This window comes from Chiloscyllium plagiosum, chromosome 12 (assembly GCF_004010195.1).
Source record: "Chiloscyllium plagiosum isolate BGI_BamShark_2017 chromosome 12, ASM401019v2, whole genome shotgun sequence".
Classification (NCBI taxonomy): Eukaryota; Metazoa; Chordata; class Chondrichthyes; order Orectolobiformes; family Hemiscylliidae; genus Chiloscyllium; species Chiloscyllium plagiosum.
The window spans coordinates 68,877,468-68,896,424 of record NC_057721.1 but is presented as its reverse complement, the minus strand read 5'-3'; the positions used below and the strand labels follow the sequence as shown (position 1 = coordinate 68,896,424).

At 40.9% G+C, this 18,957-nt stretch overlaps 1 protein-coding gene and 1 long non-coding RNA gene across 2 annotated transcripts in view; one reads left to right on the top strand and one right to left on the bottom strand.

Annotated features, from left to right (window-relative positions):
• The window catches only part of LOC122555393, a 30,079-nt gene extending 12,189 nt beyond the window's left edge, over positions 1 to 17,890 (top strand). Inside the window, exon 3 of the long non-coding RNA XR_006313258.1 lies at positions 17,783 to 17,890. This is a non-coding gene — a long non-coding RNA (uncharacterized LOC122555393). The remainder of the gene's footprint in view (positions 1 to 17,782) is intronic.
• Positions 1 to 18,957, bottom strand: part of LOC122555392 (calmodulin regulator protein PCP4-like) — a 134,375-nt gene that overhangs the window by 96,337 nt on the left and 19,081 nt on the right. The gene's annotated exons all lie outside the window — the stretch shown is intronic.

Here is an 18,957-nt window from a genome sequence, read left to right as displayed (position 1 = left end):
TGCAGGAGAGAGAGAGAGAGAACCTGCACAGTTACCGCCTTTGATGTTTGAATTCGTGTATCGCTGGACATCGGAGTGCATCTGGAAAAATTGACAAACAGTGAAATTCACAATTAATCTTGGAGGAACTGTTGGGCGAAGTTCACAGCACAGAATCAGATAAGTTAATTGTTGTTTTAAGTCTGTCCAAGAGAAAGGCTGCAGTAGTGAGTACAGTGGATTCTTTCTTGATTATATGTTATATAAAAGAGACCTAAGAGGCAACTTTTTCATGCAGAGGGTGGTACATGTATGGAATGAGCTGCCAGAGGATGTGGTGGAGGCTGGTACAATTGCAACATTTAAGAGGCATTTGGTGGGTATATGAATAGGAAGGGTTTGGAGGGATATGGGCCGGGTGCTGACAGGTGGGACTAGTTTGGGTTGGGATATCTGGTCGGCATGGACGGGTTGGACCGAAGGGTCTGTTTCCATGCTGTACATCTCTATGACTCTATGACAAACTGGTTTGATGGTTCCTTTGCACTCCAGCCTTCTGACATCTGCCTCAATGTTTGCCTGTAATTCAAATTGTGCTGGGCAAGTCTTGTAGAATTGTGAAATTACTTATTTCCTGAAAACTTTTGGGTATTTAATTAAGACTTCACTCAGGCAGCCATTTTCTAATTGAAATATGTTCAACCAGTCAAGGTGAATCTTCTCAACCATTTTCACCCTATGAAGCTTGGGCCTGAGCGTTTTACTCTAATCGGTGGGAACCGAACCAGCTGCTTCTCATAAGAGACCTGAACCGAAGTCGTACCCTTCATTGCCAAAGGTTCCCCAGCATAGGTTCTCAATCTAGTCTTGCACAAACTTAACGGTTGGAGTCCAGAGAGAATTTTGTTAAAGACTGGTTCTGCAATCACTGAAATAGCTGTGCTGGTATCAACCTCCATTAAAACCAGGTGACCATTTAATCAGACATTTATTTTGATTGGGTCGGATTTAGATGTTGGTAAGCAATTTAACTGTTCCAAACCAGATGTAGGTGGACTTTCCAAGGTGTGCACTCTCCTGGTAACCAGCCTATGAGTTCTCTTACTCAGTTTAGGTCAAGTGGGACTCTTTTGCTGTCTTGAGTCCACATACCAGCAACAACCGCAGTGCCTCGCCAGCCTGGATCCTGAGGAAACTTAACTGTTTGGCTGAGGCCGAGCTTTATTTTGGGGTTTTGCTGTGGGCTGGCTTAGAATCCTTCTGTCCAGGACATGTCCTGAGTGACGCTCTGCAATTGCCTTCACTCAAGTAATGTTCCCCAAGCTCAGTTGGATTGGCGAGGGTTTCCACTTCCGTTGAAGTACCCTGCAACTCATATACTCCAGTTGCTGCATTTTCCAATGATAAAGTCAGTTTGAAATCCATTTGGGCTGCATCTCATAGGTACTTTTGCATGGTTACATCATTTGTCCTGCATACCAACCAATCTCTCAGCATCTCATTAAGGATTAAAACAAAGTCAAATTACTCGGCCAGTCATGGTAACCAAGTCAAAAGTCCCAATACGGATTCCCCTGGTTCTCAAACTGCTGAGTAAAACTGAAAGCATCTCAGAACTAGAGGAGGCTTGGGGTCATAATATTCCTTAATTGAATCTGTCAACTCTTGGGTGCCTCAGGGAGTGTTAGGCTCCGAATAACTGAAAAAGCTGTGGGTCCACAAGCTGTCAGGAGAATTCCTGATTGCTTTTCATCTGCCCTAAAATCATCTGCCTGAAAAAAATAACACATTCTTTTCACATATTGGGCCCTGACTTCAACAGCAGGATTGAACGAGTCAAGCTTCCCAAATAATGGCATGATCCCTGAAATGATTACCCCAACTCAAAGGTGACTATTGTGAGCAAAGTTGTTCAGGAGTGTGCTTTTGTCTGATCGTGACTAAAATAACTGCACAGAGGCTGGTATCCTGTCATCAAGTCCCTTTTTATTTACATGCGGAGGGCCCTTGACACTGATCCAGCTCCCTCAGAGTCAGTTCTCAGATTGAACAGAACCTCTAACACTCCTGTTTATATCTGTCAGTCAGGACTTCCTGATTGGACCAGATTAACAGCGACAATCAGGGAAGTCATATTCTATGAAGTCTACCTGGTTGATCTTGTTATAATCACTATAGGCACCACACCCCACTCTCAGAAGCTCAGTAGCCACAGTGTGTACTATCTAAAAAATACTCTGCAGAAATTCATCAAAGATCCTCAGACAGCACCTTCCATAAACACAACCAATTCCATCTAGTAGAACAAGGACAGCCGACACATGGGAATACCACCACCTTCAAGATCCCCCCCGAGCTACTCACCATCCTGACTTGGAAATATATCACTGTTCCTTCATAGCCACTGGGCCAAAATCCAGAATTCCCTCTCTAAAGGCATTGTGGGTCAACCCACAGCAGATGGACTGCAACAGTTCAAGAAGGCAGTTCACCACCACCTTCTCAAGGTCAACCAAATACAGGCATTAAATGCTGGCCCGGTCAGTGACACCCACATCCCACAAATGAATTAAAAAAGATTCATGAATTCAAACAACTGACAAATAAAGGAACCTTTAGAGAACCTTTAGTGTAGCACAGAACCAAGCAAGTTCCACAAATATTCAATTTAAAACAGTATTCGTGAGTACAACAGTATAAGTATAATGAATATCAGATTTAAATGCAACATATTTAAAAATATTGTTACAGAAATAACACTCACCAGAATATTAAGAAGAAATAGATAAGAATAGAATACTTCCTAGGAGATTTTAGGTCAGAAAATGACTAGACAGAATACAAGATTGGAGTTCACGAAGGTGTTGGTTCTTAAAATATCACATTGCTTCAAAATGAACGCTGAGACAAAGCTGCATAAGTGAAAACACTCTTATGTCCAAAGACTCTGATTATGGACGATATTTTTAACAGGCAAAATATTAGAAAACATAAACATTTTTGAAAATGTCCTAAAAGCTTTTGATGCTTCAATTTAAGAAAGAACTAACTTTTTCAATGAGCAGGATTTACCAGAAGGTGTTAGCTATCAGGAGAATCTACAGGCATACTCATTAATGACCTTGCGTCATAGAGACATAAAGTTTCCTTTAGCATGGAAACAGTCCATGATGTCCATGTCAGTAGATTAGTATGGTTTTACAGCCAAAATACCAGTAAACCATGCAGATCTTCGGGTGACCATCCTCCAAAGCGGACTTTGGGATATGCAACAATGCAGTGTGGCCGAGCAGAGGCTGATAGCTAAGTTTTGTACTGATGAGGGTGGCCTTAACCAGGACCTTGGGTCCATGTCACACTACAGGACCCCCACTACACTATACACTCTCACACACACAAGCACACATACACACTCTTACATAATCACATACTCTCACAGACCCTCTCTCATACACACACTTTGTCTCAGACACACACATGTACATCCCACATACTCTCACCCACATGCATACTCTCTCACAGGCTTATACGATGTCACACTAATGCACACACTCTACCAAGCACACAGTACCTAGGCACACTCTCACACACACACGCACACACACTTACACTCTCCCACACTCTGTCTCTCTCTCACACACACACATGCATGAACGCACAAATATAAGTCTAAGGGATGAATTTGCATTTGCAGAATTGTATTTGCAGATATATTCTATTTTGTTCAAAAATCTGCGGGCAGTCAATCCATGTGACATTTTATAAATTCCTACTTTGGAAATAGAGCCAGTCTGACTCAAGATTAGAACACAGACAGACTCTGACATCACACCTTTAATGCATTGCCTGAGCTGAGATGTGACTTTTTTTTAATAAAACCTTAAGTGATCTCGGGAATGTGACTTGAAAAAAGTTCTGGGATTTACATATTAATGAATCAATACCTGCAACCCATTCTAAAAGATGAAAGACTTAACAGCAATCTAGGTGTGTTCAATATATCGTATCAGTTGCGTGACACTATGATCTTTTGCTATAAATTCTGTGTCTTCTGACCCTGCCTCACTAGTTACCTCATGAAGGAGCAGCACTCTGAAAGCTAGTACCTCCAAATAAACCTGTTGGACTATAACCTGATGTTATATTATTTTTAACTTTGTCCACCCCAGTCCAGCACCAGTACCTCCACATCAGAATAATTGCTGGACACATATGTCAAGAGGGTGATGCATCACCATTGGAAAAGCTATCTGCTTTTGGTGAAATATGTCCATTGGAGGAGACAACAGAGGCATTCCTGGAGGGGCTAGCTAATCCAAATGAATCAGAAGAAACAGAATGTCTACATGAATGGGCATTCTATTGATTTTGTACTTGATATAGGAGTAAGTGCTACTGTCCTATCAGATTGATGACCATGTCTGAAAAAGCAAATGTTAAAGCCTACTGAGATATAACAACATAACAGAGGTACTATAACTATCAGAAGCATATAAATGTTACAAGTCACATTAAATCAGAACACACTTAAGAGGGTTGAAAACATGTATGTTGTTCACAATCAAACAACTTTACTTCGAGCATAGCTACACGTCTCAAGCTCAACTTTATCAGAAGTGTTGGAGAAGATTGATAATCTTCCAAATGACAACTGATGTAGGAGCAAAGTCTGGTCCATGAACAAACCATTATTCCCCAGTCAAAAAGGAAGCACTCAGCAGAAGGCATCATTGGGCTTTCCAGGTTCAAGGCAAAACGTGAACAGAAAACAGAATATGTTGGCATAAGGGAGCAACTTAATATTGTCAATGTAGAGTAAGTTACAGACTTCATGACTGGTGGAACTGTTCAGTCCGCTATCATTTAAAACAGAACAATCAATGCAAGTGGCAGAGATAGTGCTGAGTGAGCAACAATCCTTCAATAACAAGACGGAGAATCTGAAAGAATCAGATTGTGTTTTTTTACCAGTAAAAAAACAAAGGACAACTGAAGGTACTGAGCCTGATCAATAACACAAGGGAGATAACCTGTACATGAGTCTAAAAGAGCCAGATCAAAGCTCACAAATCCAAGAGACACTCAAGGTCAAGAAACTGAAAGTGTTTAGTGTTTAAAGTTAATAATGACACAACACCAGTTTATAATCCAACAGGTTTTTTTGGAAGCACTGGTTTTCAGAGCACTGCTCCTTCATCAGGTGGTTGTCTAAGCTGTTTAGTCTAAGCATCCAGGATATTTCAAGAACAAGACTATCTTTCTGATTTGAAAGTGACTGCCTGATCCAGAAAATCTGAATACTAGAATGAAGAACATATTTATTTCAATAGAGCCGTCTGTCTTCCAATAGGGTAATAGACAAGCTGAAAGGCCCTCCAGATAGTATAATGGGTGAACAACAATGTTTATCAAGGATGACATCAAAAGTTATCCAAACTAAGCAAGAATGTATGTGGTCTGAAAGACATAAAACTTTCCAGGATAATTTAGATAAGCTTAGTGATTTGGCAAGAACATGGCAAGTGGAATATAATGTTGGTGCTGGATCCACTACTTTTCATCATTTATATAAATGATTTGTATGTAAGGATAAGAAGTATAGTTAGTAAATTTGCAGATGACACCAACATTGGAGGTGTAGTGGACAATGAAGAACGTTACCTCAGATTACAACAGAATCTTGATCAGGTGGGCCAATGGGCCAAGAAGTGGCAGATGGAGTTTAATTCAGATAAATGTGAGGTGCTGTATTTTGGGAAAACAAATGTTAGCAGGATTTGCACACTTAACGGTAAGATCCTTGGGAGAGTTGCTGAACAAAGAGACCTTGGAGTGCAGGTTCATAGCTCTTTGAAAGTTGAGTCACAGGTAGGTTGAATTCTGAAGAAGGCATTTGGTATGCTTTCCTTCATGGGTCAGAGTATTGAGTACAGGGGTTGGGAGGTCATGTTGCGGCAGTACAGGACATTGGTTAGGCCACTGTTGGAATATTGCATGCAATTCTGGTTTCCCTCCTATCGGAAAAATGTTGTGAAACTTGAAAGAGTTCAGAAAAGATTTACAAGGATGTTGCCAGGGTTGGAGGATTTAAGCTATAGGGAGAGGCTAAACAGGCTGGGGCTGTTTTCCCTGGACCGTCGGAGACTAAGGGGTGACCTTATAGAGGTTTAAAAAATCCTGAGGGGCATGGATAGGATAAATAGACAAAGTCTTTTCCCTGGGTTGGGGGAGTCTAAAACTAGAGGGCATAGGTTTAAGGTGAGAGGGGAAAAGTATAAAAGACATCTAAGGGGCAACTTTTTCACACAGAGGGTGGTAAGTGTATGGAATGAGCTGCCAGAGGAAGTGGTGGAGGCTGGTACAATTGCAACATTTAAAGAGCATCTGGATAGGTATATAAATAGGAAGGGTTTGGAGGGATATGGGCCGGGTGCTGGCAGGTGGGACTAAATTGGGTTGGGATACCTGGTCAGCATCGACAAGTTGGACCGAAGGGTCTCTTTCCGTGCTGTACATCTCTATGACTATATGAAAAATATGAGATTATCCACTTTAGTAGGAAGAACAGGTGTGCAGAATATTTGCTAACTCATGAGATGTCGGAAACCATAGATGTGCAAAGTGACTTGGATATCTTAATCAAGAAGTCAATGAAAGCTAACATGCAGGTTCAACAATGTATTAGGATGGCAAATGGAACATTAGCTTTTACAAAGCTTTTCACTGTGCCTCGGTACACATAACAATAAATGCAATTCAATTCAATATTGTAAGATGATTTGAGTATAGGAGTGGTGAAGTCTTGCTTCAGTTGTGTAGCAGCTTGGTTAGATCACACCTATAGTCTTCTTATCTGTGGAAATATACTATTGCAATAGAAAGAATGCAATGAAGATTCACCAGACATGTACCCTGAATGGTGGGTCTGTCCCTTGAAGAGAGATGCTTACATTCTCTGGAGTTTCAAAGAAACGAGAGGTGATCAACTTGAAACATAAAAAATACTTAAAGGAATAGACAGGGTAGATGCAGGTAAGGCGTTTCTCCCTTTTGGGGAGTCTAGAATCAATGCACACAATTTAAAATAAAGGGATTGCCATTTGAAACTGAGGTGAGGATGGTGATTGAGGGTAATATTTAAAGTAAAGATTGTTAAATGTTTGATTATCAATGGCCTAAAAGCATCAGTGCTTGATTAACCATGACTGCACTGAATAGCAGAATAGGCTCCACAGGGTGAAGAGCCAACTGCTGTTTCCACATTCCTTTGAGAAATAAAAGATCCTCCAGCTGAAATGATCTACTGACCATTACCAAGGGTAACAGTCCTCAAGAAAGAGATTTACTATTCCTCCTTGACAAAAGTAGGTCCAGTATACGAAAGGAATTCACCATCTAGGTCACCTTTATTAAGATGCCAGAGACCTGTGTCACAAAACTGTTCCTTTTTTCAAGGATACTGTGTCCTTGGTTTTCTTCAGAGGGCTCGTAAACCAGATCCTGGCTCCAAGGTGGCTAGTTTGGTACAGAGATGAAAAAGGATTTTGTTTATATGTAAACAGATGAGACTTAAGGTCAAAGTGGTCATGTTTTAGAAGTGACCTGAAAAATGAAAGGGGAGTGATCAGTTATGAAGCTAAAGTTAAGTTTGAGGCAGTTCAGCAGGGGACTGTGTGAAGAAAGGCTGCTAAACTCTCTCTCCTTCTGCCCTTCTGACTTCGACCTGTAAGCCTCTGTTTCAGTTTTAGTCAATGTTTAAGGGGTTTGTGTATTGGGACTGTTGTGTCTATTCGGAACAGCATAAAGAAGTCAGTTTGGATAGACTGGGTTCAGTAGGGGTTCTTTATTCTGTTCTTTATGTTTCATTCTGTAATTTTGTGAATAAATTTTTCTCTGTTTTAAAACCTCGCTAACTTACTCCGGGTAATTTTCACTGTACACTTAACAAAACAAATTTCAAAGCTATGATCTGGGCTGCCTGCTTAAGAATGTTTTGAGTGGTCTGGCCTAGTCCATAATGGATGGGGCTCTTTGCGGGATTTTAAACAGTGAGTGGTAGACGCGAGTGTCTTTGTTTCGGGTTTGGTTTTGGTTGGGGAGACACAGCTTGGGATAGTAATGGTTCTTTGCGTCGCCAAAAGGTTTCTGGATGTGGATGCGGTGACTTTGGAAGTTTTGCAAAAGGTGAATAAGAGCAAGCTGCAGGAATTAGCAGACAAGCTGGGGTTGGAGCTGCCTCCTTCTATGAAGGATAATTACAGCAGTAGCTCAGCAATTAAATTTGCTGGAAACACCATCAGGACCTATAGAGATGGCTAAAATTCAATTACAAATGAAGCAGCTTGAGTTAGAGAAAGGACAGCAGAGTTGAAACAGTTTGAGTTATGATTAAAAGCAGAAGAGAGGAAAAAAGACAGCAGCAAAAGAGAGAGAAAAACAGAGAGCAACAGAAGAGAGAGCAGTAGAAGAGAGAGAAAAAGAGAGAGCATTTGAACTTCAGAAATTGACTCTTAAAAAGAAAAGCCAGCTGAAAAGGCTGGAGCTGAAGGCAAGGATGCAGAGCTGGGCTGAGAGGTGGCAAATGGAGTTTAATGCGGACAAGTGTGAGGTGATACACTTTGGCCGGAGTAATCGGAATGCAAAGTACTGGGCTAATGGTAGGATTCTTGGGAAAGCAGATGAGCAGAGAGATCTCGGTGTCCATGTACACAGATCCCTGAAAGTTGCCACCCAGATTGACAGGGTCGTTAAGAAGACATACAGTGTTTTGGACTTTATTAATAGAGGGATTGAGTTCCAGAACCAGGAGGTTATACTGCAGCTGTACAAAGCTCTGGTATGGCCACACTTGGAGTATTGTGTACAGTTCTGGTCACCGCATTATAAGCAGGACGTGGAAGCTTTGGAAAGGGTGCAGAGGAGATTTACTAGGATGTTGCCTGGTATGGAAGGAATGCCTTACGAAGAAAGGCTGAGGGCCTTGAGGCTGTTCTCGTTAGAGAGTAGAAGGTTGAGAGCTGACTTAATAGAGACATACAAGATAATCAGAGGATTAGATAGGGTAGACAGGGAGAGCCTTTTTCCAAGTATGGGGACGGCAAACACGAGGGACACAACCTTAAATTGAGGGGAGATAGGTATAAGACAGATGTCAGAGGTAGTTTCTTTACTCAGAGAGTAGTAAGGGTATGTAATGCTTTGCCTGTATCGGTAGTATATTCACGAAGTTTAGGTGCATTTAAGTTGTCATGGACAGACAAATGGACGTACATGGAATAGCGTAGGTGGGATGGGCTTCAGATTAGTATGACAGGGTGGTGCAACATCGAGGGCCAAAGGACCTGTACTGCGCTGTAATGTGCTATGTTCTATGTTCTATGTTAAGTCTAGTGAGGAAGAGAGTGGGGATGAGCAGAATCATGGTGAGCGAAAGCCTGATGAGAAACTGTTTAAGTATATTCAAGCATTGCCTAAATTTGGAAGCCTTTTTCATCTCATTTGAAAGAGTGGCTAAACAAATTCAGTGGCCGGTGGCAATGTGGGGTTTGTTGATCCAAATGAAACTAGTAGGTAGGGCAAGTGAGGCTTTCACATCACTATCAGAGGAGGTATCTGGAGAGCATGAGAGGTGAAAAAAGGCATTTTAAGTGCATAGAAGCTTGTACCAGAAGTCTATAGACAATGTTTCAGGAATCTAAGGATGTGCCTTGGTCAAACCTATCTTGAGTTTGAAAGGATCAAACATTCATTTCGACAGATGGAGAAGAGCTTTAAAAATAGAATAAACTTATGATACCCTTAGAGAGGTAATTATTTTGGACGAATTCGAAAATTCACTACCTGAAGTGTTGTGAACTCATGTGGAAGAGCAGAGAGTCAGAACAGCAAGGTTAGCAGTTGAAGTGGCTGATGGTTATGAGCTGGTCCATAAAACACGGTTTGGCTTCCAGGATCAATTTCAGTCCATGAGGGGTAGAAATTCGGGCAAAGAGAAATCCTCACATGGAAAGGGAAAGGTAGATCTCAGTGAAGATCGTAAGGATAACAAAGAAACCCTTGAGGGGGGACAAAGAAGTTAAAAAGCTTCGATGTTTTCATTGTAATGAAGTGGGCCACACAAAACCAAAGTGTTGGTGGGCTAGGAGAAAGCCAGTTGTAGGAAAACCAGACAATCCTGGGAGTTTTGTTGGATTAGTAACAAAAAGCACAAAGGAAGTTGGACCACTGTCTCAGAGTGTACAAGATGATCAGAGGATGATAAAGGGGGAAGTGTCAGATCTTCTTAAAAAAAACATGCAAGGGTAAAATTTATTCACAAGGCCAGGAGTAGCAAGTAAAGAAGTTACAATGTTAAGGGACATAGGATCCTTTCAGTCTATGATGTTGAAGGATGAGGAGATATGTACTCCTGAGGGACTATTGCCAGAAAAGGTACTGGTAACAGGAATACTGGAGAAATTCTCAATTCCAGGAATACGATTTGTCCTTGAACATGATGCAGCTGATTCACCGGTAGGCGTGCTGCCTACTCTAGTTGAAAAGCTAGTGAAGACTCATGCAACTGAAGAAATGCAGGGTATTTATCCAGGGATCTTCCCAGATTGTGTGGTCACAAGATCACAGATGCACAAGTTGAAGCAGGAGAGATCAAAAGGCACACATAAGGAAGCTGACATCACTTTATCAGAAACATCTTTGATCAGATAAGTAGGACAGAGCAGGAACAGTAGGCAAACATGCAAGTATCTTTAGCTCTGCTATGCTTATTGAATTACCGCAGAAAACTGAGAAGTTAAAACAGTTGTATCAAAAGGCATATACAGAAGAGGAGAGTGAATGCATCCCTGTGCGTTATTATTTAAAGAATGATGTTTTAATGAGGAAATGGAGACTATCAGATATTCAAGCTGATGAGAAATGGGCAGAAGTTCATCAGATTATTTTGCCAGTAGGGTATAGAAAGGAAGTGCTGCGAGTGGTGCATAAACAACTACTTGGAGGTCATTTAGGGTTGAGGAAAACACAGGCTAAAATACAAAGACATTTTTACGGGCCTGGACTACACAAGGATGTAGTTGAACTTTCCCAGACGTGTCAAACATGTCAGCTAATCAGAAAACCACGGGCAGAAATAAAACCTGCACCTTTAATACCTATTCCAGCATTTAAAGAACCTTTCACATGAGTCTTGATTGACTGTTTAGGTCCCCTACCTCAAACAAAAAGTGGGAATAAGTATTTATTAACAATAATAGATTAGATTTCCAGGCGCTAAAAGAGTTGTGGAAGAAGTAATCAATTTTTTTACGAGATACAGTCTAACGATAGAGATCCAGTCAAATCAAGGATCAGCCCTCACATCCAAACTATTCAAGGAGGTTATGGATAGCTTTGGAATAAAGCAACTCAAATCTACTGCATACTCTCCAGAATCTCAAGGAGCACTAGAGACATGGCATCAAACATTATAGACCATGTTGAGGGCTAATGGTCAGGACTATCCAGATGATTGGGATAAGGGAGTTCCATTTGTACTTTTTGCGATCAGAGATGCACCAAATTCAGTCCATTTGAATTAATTTTTGGGCATCAAATAAGAGGACTGTTAAAAATGATTGAGGAGAAATTAATAAGTCAGAATTCAGAGACCACAAATTTGGACTTTGTGTCAAATTTTAGAGAATGATTAAATAAAGCTGGAGAGTTGGCTAGACAGCATTTAAAAGTATCACAATGTATAATGAAACAGGAAGCAGACAAGAAATCACAAATTCGCAATTTTGCAATTGGAGTTAAGGTATTGGTGTTACTTACAGTAACAGGTGAATCTTTAAAAATGAGATTTAGTGGACCTTATCAAATCGAGAGGAAATTGAGTGAGGTGAACCATTTGATAAGGATTCCAGACAGGAAGACATCTCACAGAGTGTGCCATGTAAATATGTTCAAAAGGTATTTTGATAGGGAAGGAAAGCAAGAGGAGAAGGTGTTAATGATTCCAGCACAGAAGGAAGAACCAAGTTCAGAGGATTCTGAATTGGACATTCCTCAAATCAAATTGGACAATGAGGAAATTGTCAAAGATTGGGATAAATTATTAAGCTACCTTCCACAAGAAAATCAAAATGACCTGACACATCACATGGGAAGATATGTGGAAATACACTGGGAAGTACTAACTTAATTGTGCATGATGTAATGATAGAGATGCCATTCTGATCAAGCAACATCCGAATAGGAATAACCCTCCAAAATTGGCACAGGTTCAGAAGGAGATAGAGCGCATGCTCCAAGATGGCATAATCGAAATGAGTTACAGTGACTGGCGCTCATCCATAGTCATGATGCCAAAGCCAGATGATATCCAACGGTTATGAGTCGATTATCATAAAGTCAACACTGTTACAAAGACTGATGCATATCCAATTCCACGGGTGGAGGGCTGTGTTGAAAAAGTGGGACCAGCAAATTATATTTCTCAGTTGGACTTGCTCAAAGGCTACTGGCAAGTACCTCTGTCGGAGAGAGCAAAGGCAATTTCGGCTTTCGTAACACCAAATGGACTACATCAGTTCAAAGTCAAGCCATTTGGTATGAAAAACGCTCCAGCCATATTTCAGCGACTAACTAATAAGGTCGTTGCTGGATTACCCAACTGTGTGGTGTACATTGATGACCTGGTGATTTTTAGTCACTCATGGAAGGAACATTTACAGCATTTATCGGACTTGTTCGATTGACTTTGGAAGGCAGGCTTGGTGGTAAACCCAGCTAAAAGTGAATTTGTTAAAGCCCAAGTCACCTTCTGGACCATATTATTGGACACGGACAAATGGCCCCATGGGATGTGAAAATGAAAGTAATTGGAGAATTTCCCACACCATCGATGAAAAAGCGGTATTACGGTTCCTGGGATTGAGTGGATTTTACCAAAGGTTTGTGCCAAACGTTAGCAGTGTGGCTGCTCCACTCATTGAATTGTTAACAAAGGGCAAGAAGTTTAACTGGACAGTGGATTATCAAAGGACATGTGACAGCCTAAAAACTGTGTTAACCACTGCCCCAGTATTAGTCACACCGGATTACACGAAGCCTTTCAAGGTGGCTATCAATGCCAGTGATGTGGGTATCGGTGCGGTGTTCCTGCAGGAGAATGACAAGGGGCTAGAAAGACCCATCGGGTATTTTGCCAGGAAATTGAATGTTCATCAACAGAAATACTCAACTGCGAAGAAAGAGACTTTGAGCTTGGTGTTGGCATTACAACATTTCAGTGTTTACAGTACCAGCAATGCATCTGAGACAATCGTATACACTGATCATAAGCCATTGACATTTCTGGTAAAATTTCAGGATAAAAATGCCAGACTGTTTAGATAGAGCTTGTTGTTGCAGCCGTTTTAATTTGACAATTTTGCATGTGGCAGGTTGCAAAAACATGATTGCCGATGCGTTATCAAGGCTCGAATGAGATAAATAGGCATTCGTTGGCAGGTGTGCCACGGCCTGAATTTGCATGTGGTTGTGCATGTTTACATGTTTATAGTTAGTATAGTGTATAAATGTGTTTAGACTACTAACAGGGTTTTTGAAGGGTTTTGAAAATGAATCCATCTTAGGAGGTTGATGGTTCTTTTTTTAAAGGGGGGAGGTGTCATAGAGTTCAAAGATACTGTGCCCTTGGTTTTCTTCAGAGGGTTCATAAACCAGATCCCGGCTCCAAGGTGGTTGATTTGGTACAGAGAAGAAAAAGGATTTTGAGAGGCCTTTTGTTTTTATGTAAACAGATGAGACTTCAGACCAGAATGGTCATGTTTTAGAAGTGACCTGTATAATGAAAGGAGAGTGATTAGTTCTAAAAGCTAAAGTTAAGTTTGAGGCAGTTCAGCAGTGGACTGTGTGAGAAAGGCTGCTAAACACTCTCTCCTTCTGCCCTTCTAACTTCTAGCTGTAAGCCTCTGTTTCAGTTTTACTCCATGTTTAAGAGGTTTCTGTATTAGGACTATTGTGTTCAATTGGAACAGCATAATTAAGTCTAGTTTGGATAGATTGGGTTCTGTAGATATTCTTTGTTCTGTTTTTTGTATTTCATTCCATAATTTTGTGAATAAATTTTTGTCTGTTTTAAAACCTGGTAGTCAACCTCGCTAACTTACTCCGGGTATTTTTCACTGTACACCTACTGAAGCACATTAAGTTTCAGTAATTTGTTACTGAAATCCCAGTGTTGAATTGAGGTGTACAAAGTTAAAAATCACACAACACCAGGTTATAGTCCAATAGATTTATTTGGAAGCTCTAGCTTTCGGAGCGCTGCCCCTTCACCACCTGCTGAAGGAACAGCACTCTGAAAGCTAGTGCTTCCAAAAAAATCTGTTGGACAATAACCTGGTGTTGTATGATTTTTAACTTTGAAACAAAATGCAAAGTTATGGTCTGGGCTTCCTGCTTGAGAACGTTCTGAGTGGTCTGGCCCAGTCCATAACACCTGTGAGTAGATAAAATGATAGTAAATGCAATATAGCTAAGTACGTGATTATATAATGGCCAATAAATTTGAGGGAAGATGTTGTATTGCACAATGATTCTGAAGGGATCCTACTCATGTTACTTTGGCTCCTTTTGTTCTGTAGATTTTATGAAGGAATATCTTACACCACTAATCAGTGGCATATACTTCCAAGGTATTGAAGTATACCTTGAAGTTGTCATCTAGAAAAATATCACAAGTGACAGCATGCAGATTTCACTATGATTAACGAGCAGTTATCATGAACCACATGGAAACAACTGAAATTTGCTTTTCTCCACTCGGCCAGGTACCACAGCTACAAAGTTGATAAACATAGACAAACAGAAACAGACCTCAAAGAACTTAATGTTGTGCTTGGAGTTGGTTCAATTCTCAGATTGCCCTCACAGCCCAGTGGACAGCAATTGTGGATAAAATAAAGAACTCTTTCTCCTTCATAAGAATATAAAATTGGGAGGAAGAGGAAAGAATTTAGTCCCTTGCACTTCCTTCACCAATCAAGAATTGGCTGATCAGAATGTGACCTTAACTCTGCCATCAAATTATTTTGGTTCCCATATAGATCAAGATTCTGTCTCACTCAACCCTGAATATATTCAATGAACCAGCCTCCACAACTCCTTCATCCCAGGAACCCGCCTCGTTAACCTTCCCGGAACTATTTCCAATGCAAGGACTGGTTAGAGTGTCAATTTCTGATGTACTTGTCTTCTTTGCCAAATGAGCCCAATTAAAGACAAAGTATCAAAAGGCCAGAACAGTCATATCCACCTCATTTAAAACAACTATTTCTCCAGGTACAAAGTCATTAATTCTTGCTGCACTCCATTACACTCTAACACAATACAATATGAAGGAGGGCCTGTGATTATGTTGCCATTATTTGATTTGTTCTGTGTCTTTCTCATTCCCTTTCCTAACCCAGGGTTGTGAAGGTGTTGCTCCTTCACTGCTGCCCCTTGTTGAGATGATCCAATTCAGAAAATCAGAGGATTTAACCTGAGCCTTCTCTGCGCTGTATGATTCAGACTCTTCGATCTATAAACCATTTTGAAGGCCCATTCCTGTGATACAAAACCAGGAGTGGTACCAGTGTTAGCATTTGAGTGTTCCACCACTATTTTCAAGGTTACCCTTCAAGTAGAAAACTGATTCTTTACATGGTATGGCAGATTTCTCTTTGTTAGGCTACATACCATCAAGAATAAAGGTTATAAGTAATGAGCTAAATTTTCCTGCCCACTGTCCCCAGTCCCCCTTAATGCACCCACACTTCTACCTCAGAGAAGGATTTGGAGGCACAGGTGTTAAGTGATGCCAGGAAAGAAATAGTAACCCTGTTGGCATGGATTCCCAATATTGTCCTGCCTCCAGCACGGAAGTGGGCATTCAGGTAACAAAAGTACTTAATATTTCCAGACAATGCTGGAGACACTCAGCAGGTCTGGCAGCATCTATGGAGAGAGAAAAACAGAGTTAATGTTTGAGTCCAGCACTCTGTTCTGAAGACATAATATGCTGAATTCCAGTTCTGAGGAAATTATGTCAGACTCAAAACATTAACTTTGTTTCTCTCTCCACAGATGCTGCCTGACCTATTGAGTTTCTCCAGCATTATCTGTGTTTGTTTAAGATTTCCAGTGTCTGTGGTGTTTTGCATTTACTTCATATTTTAAACCAGGGCATTGGAACTATCTGAATGCCTCAATGCTACACAATGTGCAGCAAAAGGAACCAGTCATTCGGAAATGTGCAGTAATATGGATGCATTAGCAGCACCGTGGGTTGCAAAACTCACAGAAGGCCAGGAGTAACAACAGGACTGCTGCTCTATCTTGAGATCTCCTCCCTGCACTATATCATCTTTCTCATCACTTAACAGGAAGATCTTTTAGGGTGCCTCTATGTTAGATCTCCCTCTTCTCCAGCAACGTTCACTTGTCCTGGTGAGTCAGTTCAGACTTTGGGTCTTGACCTCCCTCTTCACTGGTTCACTATTTTATAAAACCTTTCACAAGCTTTAGACATCGCTACCAGAGCCACATCCCTAATTGCCCGAGAAGACAGTGTTGGTTTGCCATTTGAATTGCTGCAGTCCTCCTTGCCTTAACTGGACAGCAAGCATGGAGTTTATCTTATTACAAGAAATAAGAGCAAAATAATGTAAAAAAATGAAAAAAAGCAGAAGATGCTGGAAATACTCAGCAGGTCAGGCAGCATCTGTGGATAGAGAAACAGAATTAACACTTCAAGGCAGCGATGTCTCTTCTTGAGAAGCCATGATGTGGAGGTGCCGGTGATGGGCCAGGGTGGACAAAGTTAGAAGTCACATGACTTCAGGTTATAGTCCAATCGGTTTGTTTGAAACCACAAGCCCTCAGAGCACTGATCCTTTGTCAGATGAGGTTCATCCAATGAAGGAGCAGTGCTCTGAAAGCTTGTGTGGACTTCTGACTTCTTCTTGAGAAGGTGGTCTCATATAAAATTTTTCACAGGATCTGGGCATCACGAACAGGGCCACATCCCTAATTGCCCTTGGAAAGGAATGGTGGGTTCCCATTTTGTGCTCTGAGGAACATGCTGACGCCATCGGTCCTCAAACATATAGGTCTCAATAGCCATGGAAAGTTTCAGCACAATTTTAATTGGTTTTTCCTTTTATTAAAGAGGAAAGGAATGCAATTTGCCAGGACCATTTGAAAGTGAAGTCAGAAGGGAAAACATTTACTTAATTAAAATTGTTCCCTTGACAGCTTGGCCTACTTGGTAAGTAACCTCACTAAGCCACAACGTTGTGTTTCCTTTTCAAGAGTATGAGCAGATGACACTTCAGTGTAATACTGAGACCGTGCTAAATTGGCAGAATTACTGTCCTTCAAGTATTCTGACAGACCATGTGCCTTGATGCTTCAGGCAAGTAAAAGAATGTTCTGACCTTCAACTCTGGCTAAAATTTCTCAAACATCACAATCAAAATCTGACTGAATCATAATTTATTCTCTAGCTGTTTGGGCAGTGTTACTCGAGCCAAAATGGCTTTTACGTAGCTGCAATACAATGGAGACTGAACTTCAAAACAGATCACCATTATGAGCTCTAAGATACTTCCAAATGCTGTGATATGATACTCATGTCCATGTATGCCTTCAAATCTTCATAAATGTGATTCGATGATTCTATTCCATGCTTCTATGAGGCTATCATGAAGAGGTTGAACAAAAGAAAACATTGCAGCTCTAATATTTTCTATTACCTTTGATTCCTTTATAGCAAAGTAGGAAAACGGAGGACTCGGAAGCTTTGAAAGAACAACAGAGGATTACTAAGAAGGAAATACGCAGAGAAAAAATGAGGTACGAAGGTAAACTGGCCAAAAATATAAAGGAGGATAGTAAAAGCTTTTTTAGGTATGTGAAAGGCAAAAAAATGGTTAAGACTAAAATTGGGCCCTTGAACCAGAAACAGGGGAATATATTAAAGGGAACAAAGAAATGGCAGAAGAATTGAATTGGTACTTCAAATCTGTGTTCACTGGGGAACACACAAGCAATCTCCCTGAGGTAACAGCGGCTGAAGGAGCTGAACTGAAGGAAATTTATATTTGCCAGGAATTGGTGTTGGAGAGACTGTTAGGTCTGAAGGTTGATAAGTCCCCGGTGCCTGATGGTCTACATCCCAGGGTACTGAAGGAGGTGGCTTGAGAAATTGTGGATGCGTTGGTGATTATTTCCAGAGTTCGATAGATTGGGGATCAGTTCCTGCAGATTGGAGGGAGGCTAATGTTGTACCACATTTTAAGAAAGGTGGGAGAGAGAAAGCAGGAAATTATAGACCAGTTAGTCTGACCTCAGTGGTGGGAAAGATGCTGGAGTCTATTATAAAGGATGAAATTATGACACATCTGGATAGTAGTAACAGGATAGGTCAGAGTCAGCATGGATTTATGAAGGGGAAATCATGCTTGACTATTCTTCTGGAATTATTTGAGGATGTAACTCTGAAGATGGACGAGGGAGATCCAGTAGATGTAGTGTACCTGGACTTTCAGAAAGCTTTTGATAAAGTCCCAAACAGGAGGTTAGTGAGTAAAAGTAGGGTGCAAGTACTAACTTGGTTTGAAAGTTGGTTGGCTGACAGAAAACAAAGGGTAGTGATAAACGGCTCTATTTCGAAATGGCAGGCAGTGACCAGTGGGGTACCACAGGGATCAGTGCTGGGACCGCAGCTTTTTACAATATGTATTAATGATATAGAAGATGGTATTAGTAATAACATTAGCAAATTTGCTGATGATACTAAGCTGGGTGGCAGGGTGAAATGTGAGGAGGATGTTAGGAGATTACAGGGTGACCTGGACAGGTTAGGTGAGTGGTCAGATGCATGGCAGATGCAGTTTAATGTGGATAAATGTATGGTTATCCACTTTGGTGGCAAGAACAGAAAGG